Genomic DNA, 24,789 nt, shown 5'->3' with positions numbered 1-24,789 from the left:
GTGCGTCAGCGCACAGACATACACCGTACACACCAGGGAAACAATAAAAGTCAGCCTTGCGAAACGGAACACCCTGTATGTGTGCTCATGAATATGCACAATTAACTGTGTGTGTGTGTGTGTGTGTGTGTGTGTGTGTGTGTGTGTGTGTGTGTGTGTGTGTGTGTGTGTGTGTGTGTGTGTGTGTGTGTGCATGGGCGGATGTCTTTACAAAAAGCATAGCAGCACAATTTTGCACGAGTCAATGTGCACGGCGTGAATGCGCGTGTGAGAGATAGTTTGTTTACGAGGGTGTCACCGTGCATGTCATGCGTCCGTGTCCTTGCTCGAGCGATGGCATGCTTCTCTCTCCACCAGCCCCCCCACCCCTCCTAAATTCACCCCCTGCGGTTTTTGTCAGCTTTCACTATTGTGTGTCAGGACACCGACACTAGATGATGTCCCGAGCAGACGGGGCGAGCGAGCTCCCCCGACGGGGCCCCGGAGTATTCAGCAGCAAGGAGAGGGTGGACTGCGGCTCCATCAGGGCCGTTTAAAGCCTCCTGCCGGGGCCCCACTTAGGACAGGAGCAACATCACGGCATCACTACGGTGAGGCAGTGCGATGTGAAAAGCTACGCTGGGGAAAGACAATGACAAAGTAAGAAGTCATGATAGAAAGAAAAATATCCATCATATTGCTGTTATCATCCCCCCTTCTCTTTCCGACACCAGACAAACTGCGGCCCGGTGTTTCGGCAGGCCCATATTGCCATGGTGATCCTGGTTAAGAGGCTTACATTCGGCCCATGCTGATGGTTGCTGGGGGACACTCCCATTGCCATGGTGATGGCTACCGGGAGGACACTCACATTGCCATGGTGATGATGGCAGGAGCCAGGCATGCCAACCAATGAGATGATGGATTGATGCCATGCAGGAGGCGAAAGGGAAAAAACGTGACCGGAATGCCCGCTTGTTATGTCTACTGTCAAGGACTCTTCTCATGAATTGTGTCTTCAGACGAGTGTAAGTCCAGCGGCAACCCAGCAGCTTTTTTTCCGCAAAGAGATATATTCATGCTTTCATGATGGCTGAAATAATAATAACAGAGGGGCGATAACACGTTAATCTACAAATGCCGCAGGATGTGTGCAGGGGCTACTCTAAGATTACAAAAGAAGGCACTGCAGATTACACATTTAAGATTGCAGATGACATGAATTATGGATATGAAACATGCAAAGGAGGAGCTTCAAATTCAAAGCATGTAGTAAATGCAAAATACATCAGAGAAAAACACAGATTCAGTCACTGGCGGTACAAGGCTGGAGCCTATTTGTGTCAGCGTTTGTGTGTGAAATATGCATAACCAGCTAATTCTACATTCCATCAGTAATAATAACAGTACAGACGCAAAGTCGATGGCAATCTGGTGATTTAGCTCAAGATAATAGCTCAAGCCGTTTCGCCTGCCTCCCAGCAGAGGGAGGCTGGGGCTGGGTTTAGGGCCGGTGGGACATGGGCTGGGAATCAAGGGACTGGAGCTGCCTGAAGGCATGGCTCAGGTCCAAATCTGGCCAAGCGTAAATGGCTAACAAGAGTAGCTGTACAAGGGTTTGTATATGTATGTATGTGTTTGTGTAATGTGAGTAACAGAGGTGGTGGGGTGAAGCAAGGCAGGGGCCTTATTGGACTGGATACATCCTGTACATTCAATACCAGGGGTCCCAACCTTTACTATCCAAAGAGCCATTTTGCTCTATTTTCCACCAAATAAAATTTTTTGTCTGGAGCCGCAAAAGCTATTTGATCTCACAGCTTATAAAGTTTTATAGTTATATTATATATACAAAAACTATAGTTTGTTGTATTTATGAAATTATAGAACAAGAATAAAGACACTAATTTACCTGTTATAACAATATCAAACTCTTATGAAGAGAAGAAAGAAACGTGCTCAGTTTGCTGCAGCAGTTGAGAAATTGCTTTTTTTCTCTCATCTCCAGCGTGATACTTTTCAGCAAATGCTGTGTTTGTTCTGGAAGCATCTTTCAACATTACATTTTTTTGTTGTTTTCAAATTTCTCGCCACATATCAAGCATACAGGTAAGCCAGCATCGTTGGCAGTGAAAGCAAATGAATACGTCCACGCAGAATTAAACTCTCTATTTTCCTCCGTGACGTTTCTGTTTTTTTATTTATCCATTGATAGTTTACTGAGGGCGGGGGTCTGTAAATCATGTTTAGCCACCTGCAGGGAAAGGCGCCTGACGGCGACGTAATAGGATGTGACACACATTTTAGTTGACAAAATATTAAAACATTTTTTATTTTCAGTGATTTTTTTGACAGTATCACCTCAAACGCCAAGATAAGAGGCGTTCCCTTTGAAAGATTGTCCACTGTGCAAAGTGTTATTTTTTTCCATTTTCTTTTTTGTCAAAGCCTGAGGCCATGTCCACATTACTACGTTTCCATTTGAAAACGCATATGTTTTGCTGCGTTTACACTGAGCGTCCACACTACGCCGGAGTTTTCGAGCACCCGAAAACGGAGGAGTTTGAAAACTCCGGGGTTACCTCTTCATGTAGACGCTCGTAAATGCATAAGTTTAGAAACGATCACGTCGTCGCCCACGTTCGGTACTTGATTGGTTCTTAGCAGTCACGGCGTGTCTAGCGGCGTTATCAGCCCTACGAGCGGTGGCGGCCGTCTAAAGTCACGGTTAGCGGCTTTAGGGAGGGTGATGGACACAAAATGGAGGACTTTCATTTCCTTATTTATGCTTATTTTGTTCTGCACAACTATTGTGAAGTCCACAGATAAACTATAAAGGAAGAAAAGCAGTAATTGCTCTCCAGCAGGACAGAGACTTCAGCCACCAGCAGAGCTACGAGTGAGAACAGACAACAACGAACCCGAGGGAACGAGTGAGAGACGTGTGTTGACCACATTTATGGACCCATAATCTAGTAAACCTGTATGTGTAAGTGTTGATTTTAAAGTAAGTTTGATGTGTGAGAGAAACAAAGAGCAAGACCTGCAGCGCTGTAACTAAGGCTGAAAAATAAAACTTCTAAAACTTTCCACGAAATGTGTCTGTTTGAGTTCATAGAGGAAGATTTTAGAGGAAGATCTTAAGTCCTTATTAAAGACTACTTTATTACTCTGTCGTATTTTTTTTAACGAAGCAACCAATCTACTTCCTGTTTGCGCCGGCACCCACCCGCATGCCCAGTGTACGTGAATAGTCACGTGATATTCGTTTTCAGGTGTTTCAGTCTGGGCGGAGATCATTTCGAAAACGATGCTGAAATGCCGTGTGGACGGAGATCGTTTTTGTTTGTTAAAACTCTGTTTTAAAATGAAAACGTATTAGTGTGGATGTAGCCTCAGGGAGCCGAAACAGAGGGGCTGAAGAGCCGCATGCGGCTCCGGAGCACATCTCTTAGTTTCACATGTTTCCTCTCTCCTGATAAGCTTTTATTCTCCAAGATGGAGGGCTCTGCCAACACGTTATCATCCTAACACCTCCCAATCAAACACTGGTCTCCAAGTTGAGAGTCCTATGTGTTTTTTGACCCATCCCTGTTAGGGTTTTATTTTAGTCTTTATCTAAGTCATCACTATGAAGCGATATGAACTGCGTATTGGTGGGTTAAGCCTTTGTCCTGCTGAGGTAACGGGCAGCCGGCATTACACGCGACTCTCTATACTCAACCTGTCCATCTTCATCTGACCATATTTGTTAATCTGATGTTCTAATAATGATGTGGATGGATTTACAATGAAGTCACTTGAAAGTCTCATACAGACACTAAAGGATGCTTTGTGCATAGATACCAGAGGACGTCAAGGGGGCGTGATAGACGTCCCTATGTAATGCCCTGGGAATGAGATCGGCCGGGTTCTGCATGTTTGACAACCTGGTGTCACTCCCAACCAGGCAGCAACCTCCGATGCCGCTACCAGAGATGTATACAGCGTCACTACGTCACCCCTCTGCCTTCCAAATATGGTACTTTCCGTTCATCAGTTGTAAAAAAAACATGGAGACGGACGTATTCCAAGATGGCGACGGCGAAATCGGCGAAATCGTGGCTTCAAAACAGCAGTCCACAAACCAATAAGTGACGTCACGATGACTACGTCCACTTCTTATTTACAGTCTATATTCCCAGCTCAACAAACGCACAGAGGCATCCTTTTAACTAACTCGAATATAAACCCAGATGTCAACTGACAGAGTGTGCGATAATCTGCTCAGAGCAGGTAGGAGGGCAGGTGGATGGGGCCCCGTTAGTTTGTCACGTCAGTTAATTGATTCGCTTCCTGACCTTAACTAAATGGTTATCCTAACTTCCTGTGAAGACGAAAGTTTATAATGAGAAGACATTATGCATGTAACGAGTGGCCACTTACACATGCAGAACAGGAGTTTGAAGCTTGGGGGCCACTGACCAAGCGTCGGTTGAGAGTTGGAAGTGAGAATGTGTTGAAAATACTGGCGCCCACATAAACCAACAGGCCATAAACCCATAAACCCATAAAGTCAATCGCAACAGCCCCATAGAAACATCTCAATCCAGCTTTGCTTCTAATACTTTAAACCCCATCGAATCCATACACACACTTACAAATACACAAGAATGCAGACGTCGCCACATGTTGCTTGTCTTTTCTGTGTCATGAGAGGATGTGAATCTCTCAGCCAATAAGAATCAGCGCTGAGCGTTATCACTGACCCTCAGGCAATGGGACTTTTAAGAAACCCACACTGACTAGACAAACCATGTGTGTGTGTGTGTGTGTGTGTGCTTGAGCATTGGGAAGCTAGACCCCTCAGCTTAGAGGGGGGCGCAGTACCTTTGACTGCCTTCATTTTGCTCAAGTTGACAGTTCATCAAAGATAAAAGACTTACCGCTCTTCTTGAGAAAGTGACACACAATACACCAGAGAAAGAAGGTGTTCAGAGCTCATTCTGGAGTGTGTCGTGTCTACAAATCTGTCTCTACACATCTGCAGGATGCTATCTCATGGTACAGAGAAACACCCTTCACGCTTACATGCCCAGGCACACAAACACATTAATAGAAGTGACACATTTTGAATATTTTGTTATGCAACATAATCAACTGTAAATATGTGGCTGAATGTCATGAAAAAAACTCCATCACCTGCTGAAACAGTTTGCCTCTTATGCTGCAACTCAAAGACCCGCACTCTCCAGGTGGAGCCAAACACAATATAAATATCTATGGCGCACAGCGTGCCGAATACCACATCAGCTTGGGTGCAATAAAACCACTCAGCACAAATGCGGTCATGATTTTCTGCATTTGAACCACATGGAAATTCAGTCAAACACAGCAACCTTCCAACAGTATGGGATCTCTCATCCGGCAGCTGGTGGAAAAGTGAGCTCCAGAGTAAATGATATGTAAGAGCAACAGATGATAACAAGACACAGTGATGTCTCAATATGAAACGATATGACCCTTGGAGTTCTCCCTGTGAAACTGCTACACAACAGAGATCAGTATATCACATGATGGAGCCTACATGCTAAAGAAATGCAAAAAAACATACTGCATTTTTGTATTTTGTTTGCTAATCATTTAAGCTAAGCTAAGTTTATCTAAGCATGTAGCTCACAGATGACCATTTTTACAAGAAAGTCATGGATTTATTTGATCTTAGCCTCTTGCAGTTTCACTTTCAGTACGCCATGAACATTAGGATGCAGACGTGACTTTTTTTAAGATTAATGATCAATGTCTGCTTTCGCTGCTGTCGGCATTAAGTTACGATTCTGTTGCAGTGCAAATGAAGTGAACTGAAAAGAAGGTGTGATGTGTTCAGTTGCTGCTCGGAAACTGCATTAACAAACTCTTCTCAGACAGAAATTCAAAGAGAAAGACAAAAAATGAGCCAACATGGACACCCTAAAAGGGATAAGAATCATTCTTGAGTTGAAAAGGTTTCTGTTGCAAGCATCAGATACCTGAGCACACGGCCAGCAGCATATGAATGAATCAAAGGAAAAAAGCATCGGTCGACTTAATGTACGGACAGCGTGATCAGTGGGGCGGCTGCGTGCTTCCCTGCATGTTTTTTTTTTATTTCTTGGAGATTAAAAACACAAACACGCACCAGAGCTCCAAACTTAACCTGATTGCGGTGTGCCGCACTGGTTGTAATGGTTTACCACTTGATGAATTAATGGTGCAACGGTGAAAAAGATGTCAGCCTGTACCAGGAGACTAATCTTTATTCTAGGAACATGAAGCTATGGAAAAAGAAGGAGAAGAGATAATGCTGTATTTGTAATTCTTTTGTGATTTTGTTTCAGCTTTCCATATACAGGGCCTCAGGGAAGGAAATATGTGTGGATTACACCTTAGAAGACACCCTCAAACTGGCCCAGCCCCCGAGGAGACCAATAGAGAGCTGTGTTACCAAAGTCCCCGCAGAGACAACAAGCCATGTGAAGTGTGAAACCCTTCGGCAGCGTGGACTCAACGTTTCAGAAACGCACATCAGTGAGAACGTCGATATTCGGAGGAGAAAGAAGAGAACTAGGGGAGAGAGGGGAAAAGAATGGACGGACTGCTGTTTGACAAATATTGTGAGACGCGGTAGAAGGGTGGTGGTGTTTTCTTTGCTGACATCAACATAAATTTTCCTGGCGTGGCTCTCTTTGCCCAGCATGGGCTCAGCACTGGGAAACTGGAGAGGAAATTCTCCGAGCCGCCAGGGAGTGGAATCAAAGAGCCGGGGCTCTGAGACCTCTGACACACTGAACTCCTCGCTGACCCCGCAACTCACTCGTGCTCACACACACACACACACACACACACACACACAGTTACATCAACAGAAACACACACGATAGCAGCGCACTCTTCAAGATCAACAACGGCGCACTGTGAGATGCACGAACAAAAGAGCGCACGTTGTACACACACCGCTTTCAGGACCGTTTGGGATCGATGCTCATCATTTTGTGTCTGATCTATCAGAGAGCGGTGCATCTGTTTCTGCCATCTGATAAGCAGCGCTTGTCCCCGTGTGGCTCTTGGGGGGCCGGCACACACACTGGCCTGTTTCAGAACTGCGAGGCGGTCAGCGGTGGACCAAAGGTTCAATGAGCCCTGTCTGAGGAACCTCATTAAAACTTGACAGACACTCACACGCACGTGTCATACTGAGCATGCACGCACGCACACATGGACGCACACACAAACAAGTGGGGTTTTTGAGTTGCTGATGATGTAATTAGCCCCCGATATCCTATATAAATTTCGGGCTCCGGGAAGTGGAGATGTGCTCCGCGTCACCTGCAGTGTGAAATGCGTGCATGTGTGAGCACACCATGCCTTCAGAGTAGTGGGGAGACTGTACAATGAACGCGACGGCCACTCCATTCTATGCCACAGTGAGTAGGCTTTCCACCCCAGCTCCTCCGAAAAGAAGCGCGCGCACAATGGCCGCCATAATGAGGAGCTCTTCCACGCCGTCGCACAAACGCACAGTCTGACAATCCGAGCAGGTGTGGCTGAGCGACCGCCGCAAATGCCGAAAGGCTTTTTTTTTTGGAGAAGTGGATTGCTCTGTGTTTGTGTGTGTGTCATAGTTAGTGGGTCCTTGCTTAGGTTCCACGCTTGGATCCAGGGACCATTCATGTTTTGGGCACCAGGTGAAAGAGGATGCAGCTGGCTGACATGAATGGATGCTCCTCCCTCTGACCCTTGTGTGTGCGCATGTGTGTGTGTATAGATAGAGGGTCCGGGGTGTGGGAGGGCAAGACGAGTGGACAAAGCGACTTTCAAATGCCACCACAAAAAAACACACTATCAGAATGAGAGGAAGGGTACAGAGGTGAAGGGAAACGGGGGTTTACAACACCGCTCAAGCATGGCAACTTGTCCAAACCTCCCTTTTTTGTGTGTTTGGAACAGTCTCGCCCCATCACCCGCTGTTTATCAATGGGACACAGACAAGGATTCTCTGGGGGCAGAGAGGATTTTAGTCCTGTTGCACTATTCTGTAATGGTTGCAAAAGAAATATTAACAACTGACATCTGTGCAGCAGTAATGCTTTGATTCGACAGTTGTTGATCTTTTCTGATGAGAGGCACGACAGTTTTTGGTGCTTTCATGTGCGTCACCAACCAGAGAAGCAACAAGGTCCTCGATCGGAGCTCAGAACAGAAGCTGGGGCCCACCGAGGTCTGTCAAAGTGTGCAGGCTGTTTTAATCCACTCTGCTGGAAGCCTCCTCTGTAGGCGTGTGTGTGTGTGTGTGTGTGTGTGTGTGTGTGTGTGTGTGTGATGGTGTGTGTGTGTGTGTGTGTGTGTGTGTGTATGTGTGTGTATGTGTGAATGTCTGGAACAGTGGGCACGATAAGCCACCACAAGATAAAAGCTAGGCTGGAACAATGATGTCATAGATTTCCACAGATTTTCTGGGAGGTCGGTGAAGTCGGACCTGAATGAAGCCGAGGCCCCCGTTATGCTTCGATCATCCGCCCTCCCCTCCGCAGTAATAACACGACTGCGATAGCTGCAGGATTAGCCCGTGCAATGGGTTTGAAGCTTTCACTTATCCGTCAATATCATACTTAGGGCTCCCGAGTGTCAGCCCACTCTCCCTCCCTCGCCATATCTTTTTTTTTTTTTATCCTTTCTCCTCCGTATCAGTAAACACTTGTTCTCCCCTTCCATCAAGGAGGAGAGAGGAGGGTGACTAGAGGACTCCAAATAATGCAATTAAACACTGACCGCAGGGTTCGGTGCTGCTTATCAATACACCCAGCAGGGGAGCAAAGACCAGCTCAAACCAGGGCTTCAGCTGTCTGCTCTATGGAGACAGGCATTTTATTAGACCGCTGCTGCATCCTCCATCTCTTAAAAACCTCTCCTCTGCTCACTGAAAATGGGACTGTATGGAAAACAACTGCTGAAATTGAGGTATTGAAGCAAGCAAAAGAAAGAAAGAAAGAAAGAAAGAAAAAGAGCAGCTAATCATCAAATGCGGGTAAACACATTATCCGTAGGTGTGCTGTAGAGGGACGTACTCCCCGCTCAGTGGTGAGGACAGGTGTGCTGTTCAACACGTTTCTTCCCCTCTGCTCTGTTTCGCTGTTGGCACAGCTGACCTCCACGGGAGGCTCGTCTGAAGCGGAGCCAGATTGAGAGCTAGCATGCCGGCCCGGGAGCCCACAGAGCGCCTGAACCAGGCCTGAACAAGGCCTCTGCCGCGCAGCGAAGCTAACCCGGGCCCCCCCGCCTTCTCCTAGCCACCCCTCGGTCAGCCACTGACAAACGCCGGGGCCCCACACCGGTTCTCTGGTTTCCCCCAACCTGGACACCGGGCACCTAGAGGATAAACCCACTCATACATAATAAACACCGGCCCCGGGGCCTGGCGTGTGATCTCATCACGCGTGTATCCTCTGCAGAAAAGAAATGTGACAGACTGACGGCGAGGGAGCACGAGTCGGGGAAGGGGTGGCGTGTGTGGAGAGCTGCAATGGTGCCAAACTGAGTGGTACACAACAGCAGCGTGGATCCTCTCCTACCCGGTGTGCGATGCACTGCCGGCCCTCCCTCCATCTGCATACTGAAGCTATGCAACAGACGAGGGCGGTTAAAGTGACGCAAGGTCTGATCAGGAGAAATGACCACAGAGATTTGCTGGTGCAAGACGCTGTGGGAAGACAGTGACAGAGGAGCTGCACAGCCAAAAAGGGCAGGACAAAGAATCTGGACTCTCACGTACACATCCATATATGCAGAAACAAAAAAAGGATGAGAAACTGATAAAAGGGAAGGGGGCTGGATTGATGAGAGATTCTAAACAAGCAGTGCTGGAGAGTTTAGTGAACAGAGCCAAGCACTTAGGGAACATGAAACGCAGCAAAGCCCTGGCGAGGTGTTTCCTCGCTCTGCAGGCTGAGGAATCAATGGTAGCAGGGAGAGAGAGGGCATTCCTGGACGACCGACTCACTGTCACACAGAGAAAGAGAAAGAGAAAGAGAAGAGGGAGGGCCGTGCAAAATCAGAGACAGAGAAAAAAGAAGAATCACCAAGGCTTGACACTGTATTTTCAACGTCTTCATCATCACCGATCCTCCTCCTGCGCCGTCAGATCGTCATCACCGTAAGGAAGCTCCGTGTGACGGAGCACCCCAGTTAGCTCCAGGCCATCCTATGCGTCCAGGGTGAGCCTCAGAGAGGTAAAATAAGGAGCGGTATTGACAAACACACGTTGTCCAAATACACGATTATAAAGAAAGACACAAGATACTTTTTTGTTAGAAGTTCCTAATTTAAGTTTGTAAATTCAATCTCCACTTTCTTTGAGTAAAGACTACACAAAAAAATAGCTACTTCCTCTCAGCTCATAGTTGCATATGCTCATAACATGAGGTCTTTTTTGTGATATAATTTCTGCAGCGCTAGCTTACTGTAGAGGATGCACAAAGCCTAGAACACACGATGTGTCAGCCGAAGCAATTAGCTAAACAGGGGCTCACAGAGGTGGGCTTTGATCACAGAGCTGTGAAATATTTATGAAGAGATGTGATACATGAAATGAGCTTGGAGAGTGAGGCGGTCCGAAGGAGTCTCCCGCCTTAGAGGGACCTTCAGGGGGATGGATAAGTGCTCGGACACACCGGTTGGGTTACCGCGTGGGCCCGGCCCATCCAAAATGAAGGGCGGGATGGGGACCAGGCTGGCCTAAAATGGCGGGCCCCTCAGACAGTGGAGCACAGAGGACTTAATCCCCGGTTTGGAATGGAGGACCGGAGGTAGCCGCAGTGTGCCGGCGCAAGCCGCCGCGTCGCGGGGGACATTGAGCCGTGTTCTCCGCTGACGTGCTCAGTTCCACTTGGTTCCACTCAGGAGTTTCAACACACTCGAGCGTGCGCTAATTAAAAATCCACACTCTGCATCACTGCTGCAGTGATCAATATGCTTGATTAACTCATCTATACTGCACACAATAGACACAATAAAACACATAACATAACTGCTTTTCACTTTTAATTGTTGCATTCAATCCACATTCTATTTTGAAGAAAATAAATTTAAACATTTATTTCTGTATTCAGACTTTTATCAATGTCCTTATCTATTTCTCCTGCCGCCTTTATCACTATCAAAACAATTATGCTTCATTTCATTGTTCTCCCTTTTAAAATTGCAACTCATCTTCCAGGAGGTGCGGTGAGCATGATATACATTTCACCTGTGATTAATGTTAACCAGGCTTGTAGATGGCTGCACATGTCTCACTGCTCCGCTTCCTAATTAATTCACCCTGAGAGACTTGGAGCGAAGGAATAGTTTCATCCTCTGGTTATAATCAAACTGCCCCCTGGAATATGTTCACACTTCAGCGTGGTGGGGAACTAATGCAGCTCGTGCTTTTACAGGAAGTGTTAATTTGATAACATTCGAATATAAGAGTGTGGCTCTGTGATATGTAAGTGGGAAATAAATACAAATTCCAGCAAGGTAATGTGCATGCAGTTTTACATTTTTTGTTGGTTTGCCACCTTGTTTCCAAATAAAGAAGCGATCGCAGAACACAGACCTTGCATGGCACGGTAAATAGAAAGCTTAATTTTCTTTCAGGGAAGACGGAGGAAGAGACGTTTAATAGTTTTTTCCTGTGATTTGACTCTTCGGTGTGGACATGCAATTTTTATATAAGTAAGATCAAAAAAATACAGAAAATACAAACAGCTTTTTTAGATTTACATGCATTTTGCACATAAGTCACTAATTTGAATAAAGGGTTGAACAACTAGAGACTAGAGCCGTTGACCCACTGACCATCAGTGCCCCTGGTCAGAATAGCGAGAGCAAGTTGTCCATGCAGCACAAGGACAGTTCTGCACTAAGAGGGGATTTGAACCCTGTCTGCTACAAATGATGTTTAGCAGCAAAGCAGGAAAAGGTGACTCTTGGGTCGCAGTTGTGTGCCACAAAAAGAGGAATATGTCAAAAACAGCAACTACATATCTGTGTTTGGCTAAAGCAAACAGGGAGAGCTTGAGGCAAAAGAGTAAAGGTTTAATCTGCTGAGACCAACCAGAGGAACCACAGGCTTCGATGCACAAGCCTGTTGTTTGCTAACCAAATGAGGAAGATATTTAGGTATTTTTGTACTATATTGTTTCTGTTGTTTTTTAAATGTGCGTAGATGTTTCAAAGGGTTTGTTTTTTTCTGCTTTATGTGCTTTATTGTGAACATGGCCTCAGCCCTCTCTCTCTCTCCCTCTCTCTCTCTCTCCCTCTCTCTCCCCTGTTGTTAGCTCAGCCTGAGCTGGGGGCCCCAACACAGGCTTCCCGTGCCCCTGGCCAGGGCCAGCTCTCCTTGAAGCGAGCCTGCAGCATTTCTCTGCTGTTTGTTGAGAGAAAGTAGAAAGGAGAACCTTGAACGTGACCCTCCAAAGGGCTTTTATTCTCGGCTCACGCAGCACGGTTCACGTGAACTCCCTCCTTTATGTCCCACTCTTTATTTAACCCTGACTATTTGCAGAGTTTCTCCTAAAAATCCAATTAGGTTAATTTGAAACAGTCCTGGTGAGAGAACTTTATCCTTTTGGCGCACAGATAACTAACCTAATTAAGACTAGACCTCTACCTCTGTCCTCTTTGAGCCTGCAAATTAAGGAAAGAAAAAGAAAACTTGTCAGAGATTAGGGCTGAGATTAGATTGCTAAAACAAACAGTGGAGGGGAGGCTACATCTTGAAGTGCCCTTAAATTGTTTAGGGCTCTTTCAACACCAGGATTTTCACAGCCGACTAACTCCGCCTAAGGGAGATAAGAGGAGCAGGCAAAATGTAATATAATAAACGGACGATGATGAGAATAATGATACATGTAATGCCACATTCTGTGGAAGAGGAAGAGGAGCAGGGGCACACAAACAGAGACGTGCATTAGACCACCTGTGAAAGTAGACCGTGATTGATTGTGTTTTTATAGAAACCTTTAAAGGTGCTGGAACATGTGAAGCAATAGAGGGGCTGCTCCGTTCAGCCGACGGAAACACACACACACACGCACACTCACACACACTCACAGAGTAAACACAAACAACAGGCCTGCTGAGTTTAGTTTACTCCTATCAGCTGGCTCTGGCCAGCCACCCAGACCACCCCGACTCCTCACTCTCATCGGGACAGGAAGGGGGGTGGGGGCAGTGGGGTGGGTCGGGGGGGAGAGAGGGGGGATTTGGACTGAGGGGGGATGGGTGCAGCTTGGAGCATAGGATTTGAAGGGGGGCCCTCGACCAAATTAAAACCCAATCAATGTGAATCTCTCTCGCCCCGGTCAAAGCCCCTTTTCCAGCTAAAGCCCTTTCCCCCCGCGCCCCCTCCTCGTCACCCTTTCCAGTCAGCCTCCACGTAACCCCCTGCCCCCCTCCCCCTGCCCCACACTCACCCAGCACTGTCCTGGGGCACTGACTCCAGGCACTGGCCTCCATTCCTTCTACTCCACACTGGGCAAAGCGGGAGCAGCAGCCTCTGCTCCGAATCACAACACAGCGGGCTTTAATCCCTGAACAGCGGCATGCAAAATCCAACCTGATTACAATAATTTTAAGTTTTTTATTAGTATATATTAGACACGTGTTGCAGACATGCAGGAGAACTTTTTTTTTGTTATTTTTGCAACCACTGAATTATGTGCACATACAGTGCTTTCAGAGCATCGATGTGTTTTTCATTGTGTTGTTTCTGTACATTTCATCTTTACGGGTGTTTTCATCCATATTGGATCACGTTTGCCCCTTTTAGCCTTTGGGGGGACTACACATGATAAAGGCAACATTTCCTACACTCCATCTGAAGTGGGAGGAAGCCGTCTAAAATAACTCTTTAACCTCACAGTGTTATCTCATTTCAAATCAAAAGGTCTGGAGTGTGGCGCAAAAACCAAACTGTCTTAATATTTACAGGCTGCACTGTACAATTATGCACCCACAAGCATGCTTTCTCTCTCTCTCACACACACACACAAGCACACACACACGCCACCTGCTGAAGTAGAGATGGAGAGAGTCCTACCTGGCTGAAGCCTAACAGTGGGGAACAATTAAACCAAAGACCAGCCTTTGATCACTTGGTCATGTGAACATGACAGGTGACCATATGGCTGATAACATGTAAATGACAATCGGTGCTTAAAGCTCTCTGGATGTGTGCTGCAACAAGACGAGGAAAAATAAAATAAAAGCAGAGATGCCTTTTAATGAAAACGTCCTCATCGGTTGCTGGATCTTTCCATGCCCTAAGTGTTGCCAAGGTTCATTTTCAAGTAGTGAAAATGTCTGTTTTCCCTTCATAATCTGTTTTCATTCTCATCCAATTAAAGCAAAACTGCCCCTTATGCGGATGAAACCATCCCAAGTAGTGTGTATGTATACAACACACACACACACACACACACAAAACAAATCACACACGATCATTAGACTTTTATAGCTGGACGGGCAGACAAGAAGGAAGGTAGGCTGAGCAACAGTCAGCCACCACAAACAATTGCTAGCAGATGCCGGAGCTGTTGTTACTGAGCGGCACACAGGGGTGAGAGAATGGAAGGTGAGGTCACATACATATTTGTGGCAGGATGCAGCAAAAGTGGACCCACTGTGTAATGTGATGTGATGGAGGGGTGGGTAACATGTGCGCGCTGGCTGGCACATGCATTAAAAACGAGCACGCAAACTCTCTCTACACATGCACAGACATAGACACACGCACACGCAAACAAACAAACCATCACACGCACACACAAAGAGGCCACAGAAGCAGTTTCCATGTAGTAGCAGTAGGGGGAGCAGCTCCACTATTGTTCTGACTGGATCCAGGCCCAGAGCACTGGCCTGGGGAGTGTGTGCTCCCAAAAGGTTTGTGTTTGTGATGGGGTCTGTGGGCTTGTAAGCATGTGCATACATGTTCAAGTGATGGTGGTGGTGCAAGAATAAAATAGTCTTTGTCGCTTTTTCTATTTTTTTTTCTTTTTTTAATTGGCACCTGGAATTTTGGGCAAAAGGAGCACAGAGTGAAAATGAAAGAGTTTTTCTTGCATTGCAATTTCTAGAAGAGGCAGAAGACGTGGCAGTTAAACTCTGCAGACGCACTGAAAGTAGCGACTGTTGAAGGTAAATGAAAGGCAGGATTATCTTTTTTAATGTTTAACAGCAAATCTCCTGAAGAGACCCAAACCAACAATGAAGTTATCCCACCAAGTAGTATTGTCTGTACAGTGGTAGTCGTCCTCCAAAAAAAAGAGTTGAAGACACTTTATTTCTCCATTACAATTTAGCACGGAGTTATTGTGTATTCCTCTGCATTTCTTTTATGTCGAGCAGCTCCACGTCGGGCCGACGTCACTGAGCATGCTCAGGTTCTGTGTTTACAAGCTGAGAGGAGGAAGCCACCCTGCCTGGGTCCTCGTATGTGTTTAGAATAGTTCTTTGGAATAAAAACATAAAGTCACATATATCTTGTTTTCCTTATGACAATATTTGTCCGGATAAATTTATTGCCGTTTCATCTAATCCGATGACATTGATAAAATAAAGCTAGCATTATCCTTTAAACAACACAATATTGGTGAATGTGAACATGCACATACACATTTACATACTTTTTTCGCACACAACAAAATTTCATTCATACATTTCTTTTCAGGGTAAACCATTGAGATAGTTTGTTTTATTCACTCACTGTTTCAGAAGTCTGTCTCTGTGATTTCTGCAGTGTGAGGGATATTTTTTCAGTGGAACGTATTTCCAATAACAGTTTTTAACCTTGAGATTTTTGGATTATCCGAAAAGACGTGCTGCATTGTTGCTATTACATTTTTCTAAAGTTTCTTTTGAATGCCACAAACAAAACTACATTCAAATTTGCATACAGGTCAGTTGTTGTTAATTTGGGTAAAACAACCTTTCAACAAATGACCTACAGTTCAGTAACACGACACCAAACACGTGAAAAAACGGTACATATTTAGAGATTGGACCCAACATTGCTACAACACAACTTTACCCATTTTGTCTTTCTTTGTGTTGTTAACAGACGCCCCGTGAAAGATATCTACTGTGTATGATTATACTAACTCCCGTTTGCGTGCGTGTGTGCGTGTGTGTGTGTCTCACACGACCATCACCGGCCTGTGCTTGCTCTCTTTGTCTTGCTTTCACAGTTGTGTGAGGACACTCGTGGTCAATGGCTGTTAACAGCACAAGTGTTAAAGCATCCAAATGCGGACAATTAAAGAGCCGCTCTGCCAGAAAGGACAGCTGACTGCTGTTGGTACAGAGAAGAGGGAGCTTTCATTCAGCGGCTCACACTTTCTTTTCTTATGCAACATCCCGAGCTGAAAATAGGGGGTTAACAGGCCACTTCACCTCAAGGGCCACTGCTCAGCTTACTGAAAACACACACACACACGCACACAGTGTCAAAGACATTTTTACTACAGTTAGTAAAAGGCCGATACAGTGTTTTCTGTATTTTATTTTTAAAAGGATAGTTTTCAAAATAAAAGACCTTCACTTCTACTTTCACTCTCCTCTTGCTTCTTATGAAAATGGAATGCAGGAAAAGTTAAAGAAAATAGTTTGAGTGACGAATAGATGGCAGTTGAGCAGCTGACGTCTGATTGAAACACAGCCCCATCAATCTCTCCTTTCATTTTCGCCATCGCTCTCACCTCCCTGCTGCTGAACAACAGACCAGAGTCATTTGCCATTGGCCTCCTCCATGTGTGTTTGTGTGCGTGTGTGTGTGTGTCCTTTTGCCTCCAACAGGACCCATCACCTTGACCACTACAGCAAACCCAAGCCGGACTGACCTTGGCTTTTTCCATCAACCATTAATTCTGAGTCTTTCTGTCTATCTCTTCCTCAAAGCCTTCATCTCTCAACCTTGTCTCCCACGGTTTGAGTGGTATATGTACACACCGCGTGTCTGTGAGTGTGTGTGTCTGTGAGTGTGTGGTCTCCCATGGTTAGGGGAACGTGCACGTGTCAGGTCCAGTGAAGGTGACACCTTTATGCCTCGTGCCGAGATAATGAAGGCTTTAACTTTACAACTCAAGCATATCAGATTGCAGCGCCCCAGTCGCTCAGACACGCGCCCCGCAACATGATGACATGAGTGATCTGAAAGGGTCGCCGCCCTCCATTTCGTGTGCGCCGAGCAGCGCGCACTGTAAAAGAAATTTGCCAAAAGGCCTCATCATCATAACCACCGCTCGGTTGTAGAAAGGCACACCTTTTCGAGGAGGGCGGACACGGGGGCAGCATACTGTTTACCAACTGTTACGGCAGCCGGAGGCAAAGAATACCTTAGAACAAGATGTCAAAAAATCATTCACGTACCTCACAACTGGGCTAATATCGTGAAGGGGGGGGAAAAATCTAAAAAATCCTCTCACTGCCTCTCTTCTATCCTTTCTCCTCAACTCACCTTTTCCTCCTCCCTCTTTTATTCAGGAAGGGTTCTTTCCATAATAAAAGGAACCTGTGGAACTAATCCTTGCAAATCTCCTTTGCTTTCTGTCCTATACCTCCAGGCAACACAGCACATTGAAATCCTCCATTTGCATGCCTAAACTGCACTAACTGTGAATAAACCCTTTTAGCTGCTAATGTAATAACATCTCCATTTCAGGAAAGGAGCAGGGGGTTAGCCAGCCCTCAGAGATTCGCGCAAACTCACCCCCTCTCCCTCCCTATTGCCTACCCCTCTCTCTCTTTTTACCCCTCTCATCCCACTTCTCCTCTGCAGCACAATGGGCCCCGGCATACAGATGCATCTGGCAGGCCCGCCTTATCAGCCACATCTAGTTAGGGTCAGCTTTGGAAATGGAAGTAGGAGTCCTGATTACAAGCAGATAAGCAGGAACACACACACACACACACAGAAACAGCAGCCTGCCAGCCCTCACTTCACCTTCACATTGTGTATCAGAGGATTAGAAGTGATGTTGAACATGATATTAATTTGGATGTGTGTATTTCCCTTTATTAACGGAAGCTGGGAGATCAGAAATGAGCGAGACTTCCCACTGTAATAGTATCTCAATCAAAACTCAATCAATTGAGATCTTAATTAAGGCTCTGTTAATCGGGTCATTCTCACAAGCCAGTACACAAATAAGGAACCGTAATCCTCGTGTCATGAATAAGAATAAAACTAGGAAATAATTTAGGAAACCAGCTCGCAGTATTTCCATGCCATTTTACAGGATCTAATTGGCCGCTGCCGCTCCCCGTTTCTCTGCAACAATAACACACAGAACCCCAACGCTGCCTTTCATCTCAAACTGAATTGCATTAACACCGCAAAGTAGTTCAGAGGCCACATAACGCGCTCGCTTCGCCACACACGGACAAACTTGAGCGCAGCCACGTAGAGTTACGTTGCACTATTTTCCACAGTCATATCGAGATGAGGGTGAGAATACATTACAAGCTCTCGTTTCCCCTGCCTCCGAGCAGGCAGCGAGAGATGCCAAGATATCGCTTTAATTGTCCAATTACATGGAATATAGCTGTTCCAGCACGCCCTGAACTAGGTACTCCTCCCCAAATTCTGTGGGGGTTTTTTTCTTTTTGGGGGGGGGGGGGGTTGTTGCAGTGATTTTTCTTTTTTTCTTCTTCTTCTGTGAATTAGGACTTGAACGGCGAAGATAACTGAGACATCTCTCACGTTTCCCCCTCTGAGAGCTGGCGTTCACTACCTCACAGAGTTCACATGAATAACATTAAGATCAAAGAGAATTTCTTGGAAACCATCTGATCAAGCTGTATCATACATGGCTGTGACATGCCTGTAACACATCTCCTCTCTCTCCCTTTCTCTCTCTCTCTCCTTCTCCCTCTCTCCCTCTCTCTCCCTCCTCTCATCTCCCTCTCTCTCACACACAAAAAAAAAACTGTATACGCTGACAAGCCTAACATACATTTGTACTCTCCCCGTGTAAGGGGGAGATCCAGTTACTTCAAAAGGACCCATTTCCACTACTACTACTACTACTACAGCTACTACTACTGATGCAGTAAGACATCAATGCTGAACACGAGTGCTGCTGCCATGCTGCACTCAGAGTTGAAGCACACACGGTACAGGACAAAACAGAGCAATAAAACCTATATTTTAAAACATTCGTTACATGAATTGTTAGTAGCAAGTGTATTCTGCTGACCCATTTTCCTTCCATTCATGCATCTGATCGTCTTAACTCTATTCACAAGCCTTGCACCAGCACCTACCACTGATTCCACCTGCTTCTATACGTTTCACCGTAATATGCATATATATATATATATACATATATATATATATGCATATATATATATATATATACACATATATATATTTCTTTATATAAACAAATCGACACAGATGGAATCACAACTAGCTGGAAAATGATTATTCTCGGGGTTTGACGATTAAATAAATAAGCACACGACTCCATGCAGAAGCAGGATGATGAGAAAACACTGAGGGGGAACAGCTTGCAGCTCTGCCACTCATCCATCCAACCAACCAACCAACCAACCAACCAAATGCCAAGCGAGCCCCGAAAAAACACACATGAAAAAGATGAACTTATTGAGGTCTCTATTTCCATGGCAACACAGAATAGTTTTGATGATGTTCCTTCCCAGTCGGCAGGCAGGGTTTGGCCGAATCACGGCACAGATTGGTGCTCCGTGCCTTGTTACTAAGGGCGGGTTTAAAACGTGCACAGAGAGAGAGAGAGAGAGAGAGAGAGAGAGAGAGAGAGAGAGAGAGAGAGAGAGAGAGGGAGAGGCGCAGATGGTTGGAAGAATTGCCACTTTGAAGAAAACCCCAACCCACACTCACAACTGGGTTCTGCAATATTGATTTGAATGGATGGAAGGGAAGAAAACCTAGTGGCCTATGAATAAGTAAGTAATGGATAATATGGGCTAAATCAAAAGCCATTCAAACTGAATAGGATATGCGTTCTCAATGATGCAGAAGTCCAGCGCGTCTGCCTCTCTACATGAGGGCACAGCGAACAGTGGTGCTGAACAGCACTGTCAAGCCTCCTCATGTCTGGTCTCTAATATCCACCAACTATAAAGCACCGGAATAGAGACAGAACGGCAAAAGAGAGAGTGAAAAAAGATCAAGAATTGCTGCTGAATGAATCTCAGGCTCATTTAAATGTTAAAATATTAATCGTCATTTTACATCTGAAAAGGTAGTGATGTGTATGTTGAACAGGATTTGAATGGACGTAACCGACGGGAGTATCATAGTGCTGCCGCCACCGCTACAACTTACTAGATTGCCGCAAACAACTGCCGGCTATTTTGTTTGGCTTTTTAAAATCGTATAATTACAAATTTTTTCACAGCACTTTGAGAGGCTCCGGTTCCTTTTGAATAAACAACACACAATCATCAAGGGTTTTAATTTACCCAGCAGGGGAAGTTGTGCTAAATACCATCTATTTTGAAAAAAAAAAAACCAAGGCCCTCCCTGAAAACGTCCTCATTGCTCTCCCCTCTCTTTTTTCTTTTTTAGAATTCGCTCCTCTCCTCTTTTCCCTCCGCGGAGAACTGCAGCAACCAGCGTAAAGAGCACAGGGCCCCGCCAGGCCCCGGCTAGCCGTGATCTGTGTTCAACATGACGACACTGCTGTTCAGACAGACGCGGCTGAAGACGCCGGGGTTGATAGCATGGCATCATTTACACGAGCACAAGCTCCCGCACGTCATCCCCTTCCTTCACCTTTTTCAGCAGCCCCCCCCCCCCCACACACACACACACACAACCCCGCCAACCCCCTTTTTCACTCCGACCCTACAACCCTAAATCCCCCTAGCACGCAGCGACATGGCAGACAGGCAGCCACGCAGACAGGTGACCGTAAACAATTAATCAACATGGTGACACCTCTACATCTGCCAGGCCCAACACGGGGAGGGGAGCTGTCAGCTAACAAAACAAAGCAGCCCCCAAACACACACACTGACACACACACACAGACACAGTTGTGTCGGTGAGTGGCTCACTAGCTCATAAAGAGTGTCACCCACAAAAAGTAGCAGCTCTTGTGTATGAAATATTTACCTAACACGCTGGAGAGACACAACATGCAATTTCAAGCAAGTGATTTCTTTCATCGCCGTTCTTCGACGGTCTTTTCAAACAGCGAACATCTTAGTTAGGTTTAGGAAAAGGTCTTGTAATACTTATGTTTAGGAAAAGATATTGAAATACTTACTTAGTGTAGCAAACCGCCTACGCTGCTATACTACAACACTAATGCAGGAGTGCTATCTTCGAGTATTTTTCAATATCATAAATAAAGACACTAGGTTGGCGAGCGGAAGGCCGTCTTTTATTGTACAAGCGTTTTTCAATAATAGGCTGTTTTCAAGCATATCAACTGAACCAGGGACAGGTATAGATACTTGTGATACACAACTTTAAATACATAATGAGAAACTATTATAAAATAGGTAACATGCTGGGAATCTACTCCTTCAGATGACTCATTCAGTTAACTCTGTGGAGATGAACAACACGCAAAAGAAGATACACTTCACTAAGGTGCTAGTAAATCATAACGCACCAGATCAGTTGCAACTTGTTTGAAACCCCTAAACCCTTTGTGCTTTGGCTCAGGTTTACAAAAAGGAGCGGGAAATGTTGGAAATATGTTATAATATGCATTACAAAATAGAATACAAAGACAAAGACGAAAGCTAGGTTACCCGAAATGAATTTGTCAGCGGTAACCTTGGTTCAGCAGTCTCCCACAGTCTGGGACTTTTTTTGAGATTGCCACTTGTTCATTGAGAACCAAAGGCTACAACTTCTGGCCTCGTCTATGCAAAATTGATTACGTGAGTGACAATTAAAGGCTGTAACTACGGTCTTAAGATATGAAATCTGTTTACAGCCTACCAGTTTGAGTTGTGAAGTTTAAGTCCAACGGTAACATACCTGTCAATGTCTTCATACCAGCATACACCAGAAATCAGGACGTGTCAGGACTACAGAGCTGGCCTTGACTATGCCTGTATTTATATGTCCTGTTATGTGGGTGGAGAGTTACATCAATCATTTGTTACACCTGCCCTACTCACAGATCCCTGGTGGCTACATCAGGTTTAGGCATGTTTAGTGCATTTTATACCCGGGCCTTCAGTGCTGTCCTTCTACAGTTGAACCATCTCCTAATAACTTCATTATGACGCCACAGCTACGGTTATTATTTGTTTCTAGGGGTGTAACAATACACATATTCATATTAAATCGTTCGGTACGAGGCTTACGAATCAAACAATACGTTTGAATAATACTAGTGCATTTGGAAAATGCAGAAGCATAAATTGTGGGAAATATTATGTTTTCGGTGGACTACGCTCAACCTGGCAACATGCTGTCTGACACGCTCACCCCAGAACCACAACATTGTACTCTGGTGAGGCGCGTTTGTTCTGGGAGGCACACTAAACTAGCTTTTCAGGAAAACAACAGCAGCACACAAGCTACAAACTCTCCCCGCAGCGTTTAGGTAGCTGTTCCCTACTGGTTCAAACAGGGCTAAAGCAATCGCCACACAATCCCCATTTCTCCAGACCATAATTCTTGCTTTGTTAAAGAAAACAAAACCCCAAACAGAGAATCAAACGTCCGACCCTAACCCCACGCATTACGGGATGCTTCGTCATTAACGGACAATGCATATAGTCAAAATCAACGTAATTAACACAATGACAAGAACAAACAAACTTACAAGAACCAGTCATATATATTTATATGACAACAAAGAATGACAAATCAATCCAGCAGACCTGCAGCGCTAAAGCACGTATTCCGCCGCACACTGAAGAGCACGAGCCATTCAAATATTATTCACATCAGAGGCAACAATATTAACCATATCCTAAAAACGACACGATAGACAAATGAACACAGTGGTAACACTACTGCAGATGTAACAACACAAAAGCACTTCACTTACCAAAGCTGCTGTTCACTTCAAGACAAAGTCCATCCTCCTTTCTTTGATTACAAAGAGTTTAATACCGCGGTTGTACAGAACATCGGTGTGGTTCAGTTCCAGCTAGAGGTCCTCCTGCGAACATGTTCGTTGAGTTGTAGATCCACTCGGGTCTCTCCAAAAGTTTTCAAAAGCACCGTAGCTTGTAAGTGTCCTGTGCTATGGTGTTGTGTTGCTGCCTTGGTTAGCCACCTCAGGTTAGTGTAGCGTAGCTCCAAACACCAAGACGCTCAGTTACATATAAAACACATTCTTAGCCATAAGAAATACCGTTCGTACAAATCCTTTTCCTGGCTGGGTCAGGGCTGCTAGCTGTGGGGTTTGCCGACTCTTTCTTACGATGTCCAGGTTTTCTGGAAATGTCCTTCTTGAGAAATCCGTTTCTCCTCCTTCAGCCATTGAGTGTAAAAAAAACAAAGCTAGGTAAAAAAAAAAAGGATCTACACCAAGCAAAATGCTAAAAATGACATGTCAATATCATAACTTCTTACATATCTTTCAACTTGAACTCTTACTACTTCTAACTTCTGCAAGCTGCTTCAGCGTCAAAACATGACATACTTGCTGATGTACTTGTAGACTACCTCGGTAGCTCTGGCACGTCAAAGAATACGCCCAACATGTCAAACTAAAGAGCTGATTGGTTGAACACTATGACAATCAACAATATCGTCCCCATTTACCTAAACTGCAAAGTCTACCTAGAGGACCTCAGGGATCAAATAGAGGTGAAATCTGATTGGATAAAAGCTCTCCTTAAAACAAGTTGCACTGGAAGCAGAGCAACTGAGGAAGACAGTAGCTGTGCAATGAGAAAAAAAGCCAATGGGAAAAAAATTATAATACATGTCGTGTATTTATGAAGAATTATTAAATTATAAAATAGCTATAATTTTGTGATTCTGTTTAGGCCAGCAGAGAAGGCTTTGCTGGCCTTGATGGCCCACCACTGGGTTTAGGAAACAAAACTACTTAGTAAGGTTTCGGAAAAGATCGTCGTTTGGATTGAAATAATTACGGAAGGGCTGTTACTGAAGTACGCAAGTTATGAGACAAATAAATCAATGTCGACTTCTCGTTTAAATTGGGGAACAAACAGCGGCCTCCTGGCAGAAAGATCGCTGTTTGTTACAGCCATCCACCTTTGCGTGCTTTAGCAGTCTTTATACTTCCTCGTTCATGATTACGTGGATAACATACACAATCATTTCGTGTGATATCCCAAAAATGATTGTTGATAGGTGTAGCTACGAATGCTGTAAGAGACCAGCCTAGACACAACAATGTAAACTGGCAGACTTCAGTTAAAAAACGAATACATTTTCCAGTATTCATAGAATGCAATGTATTATTGTTGTGTCAAGTGGCTTTCACACTTTCCAAACATTGGCCATTCACATCCACAGATTATCATTTTCATCCTCTTGCAGCTAGCGGTTAACAAAATACTGCTTTACCACCATCGTCTGTTCAAAAGGTCAGTTCAACCAAATTCCCCCCAAAGATAAAAAAATTGATTTGAAGTGCTTAAAGAATTAATAAAAGAAAACCAAAGTACCATCAGTGTTTTCATGTTACTCTGAGTAATCCATCTGGCTGCCAAACGTTTTCAGAGGGACTACTTTTTTGGTAGAAAGTAGTCTGATAGGAGTCTCAGTGACAGATGAATAAAATCTTTACGTCTAAAAACTATCAAACAAATTTCTCCAGATAA

This window comes from Pholis gunnellus (assembly GCF_910591455.1).
Source record: "Pholis gunnellus genome assembly, chromosome: 12".
In the NCBI taxonomy this organism is placed as follows: domain Eukaryota; kingdom Metazoa; phylum Chordata; class Actinopteri; order Perciformes; family Pholidae; genus Pholis; species Pholis gunnellus.
The sequence above is the reverse complement of the archived record's forward strand: the minus strand, read 5'-3'. Positions refer to the sequence as shown.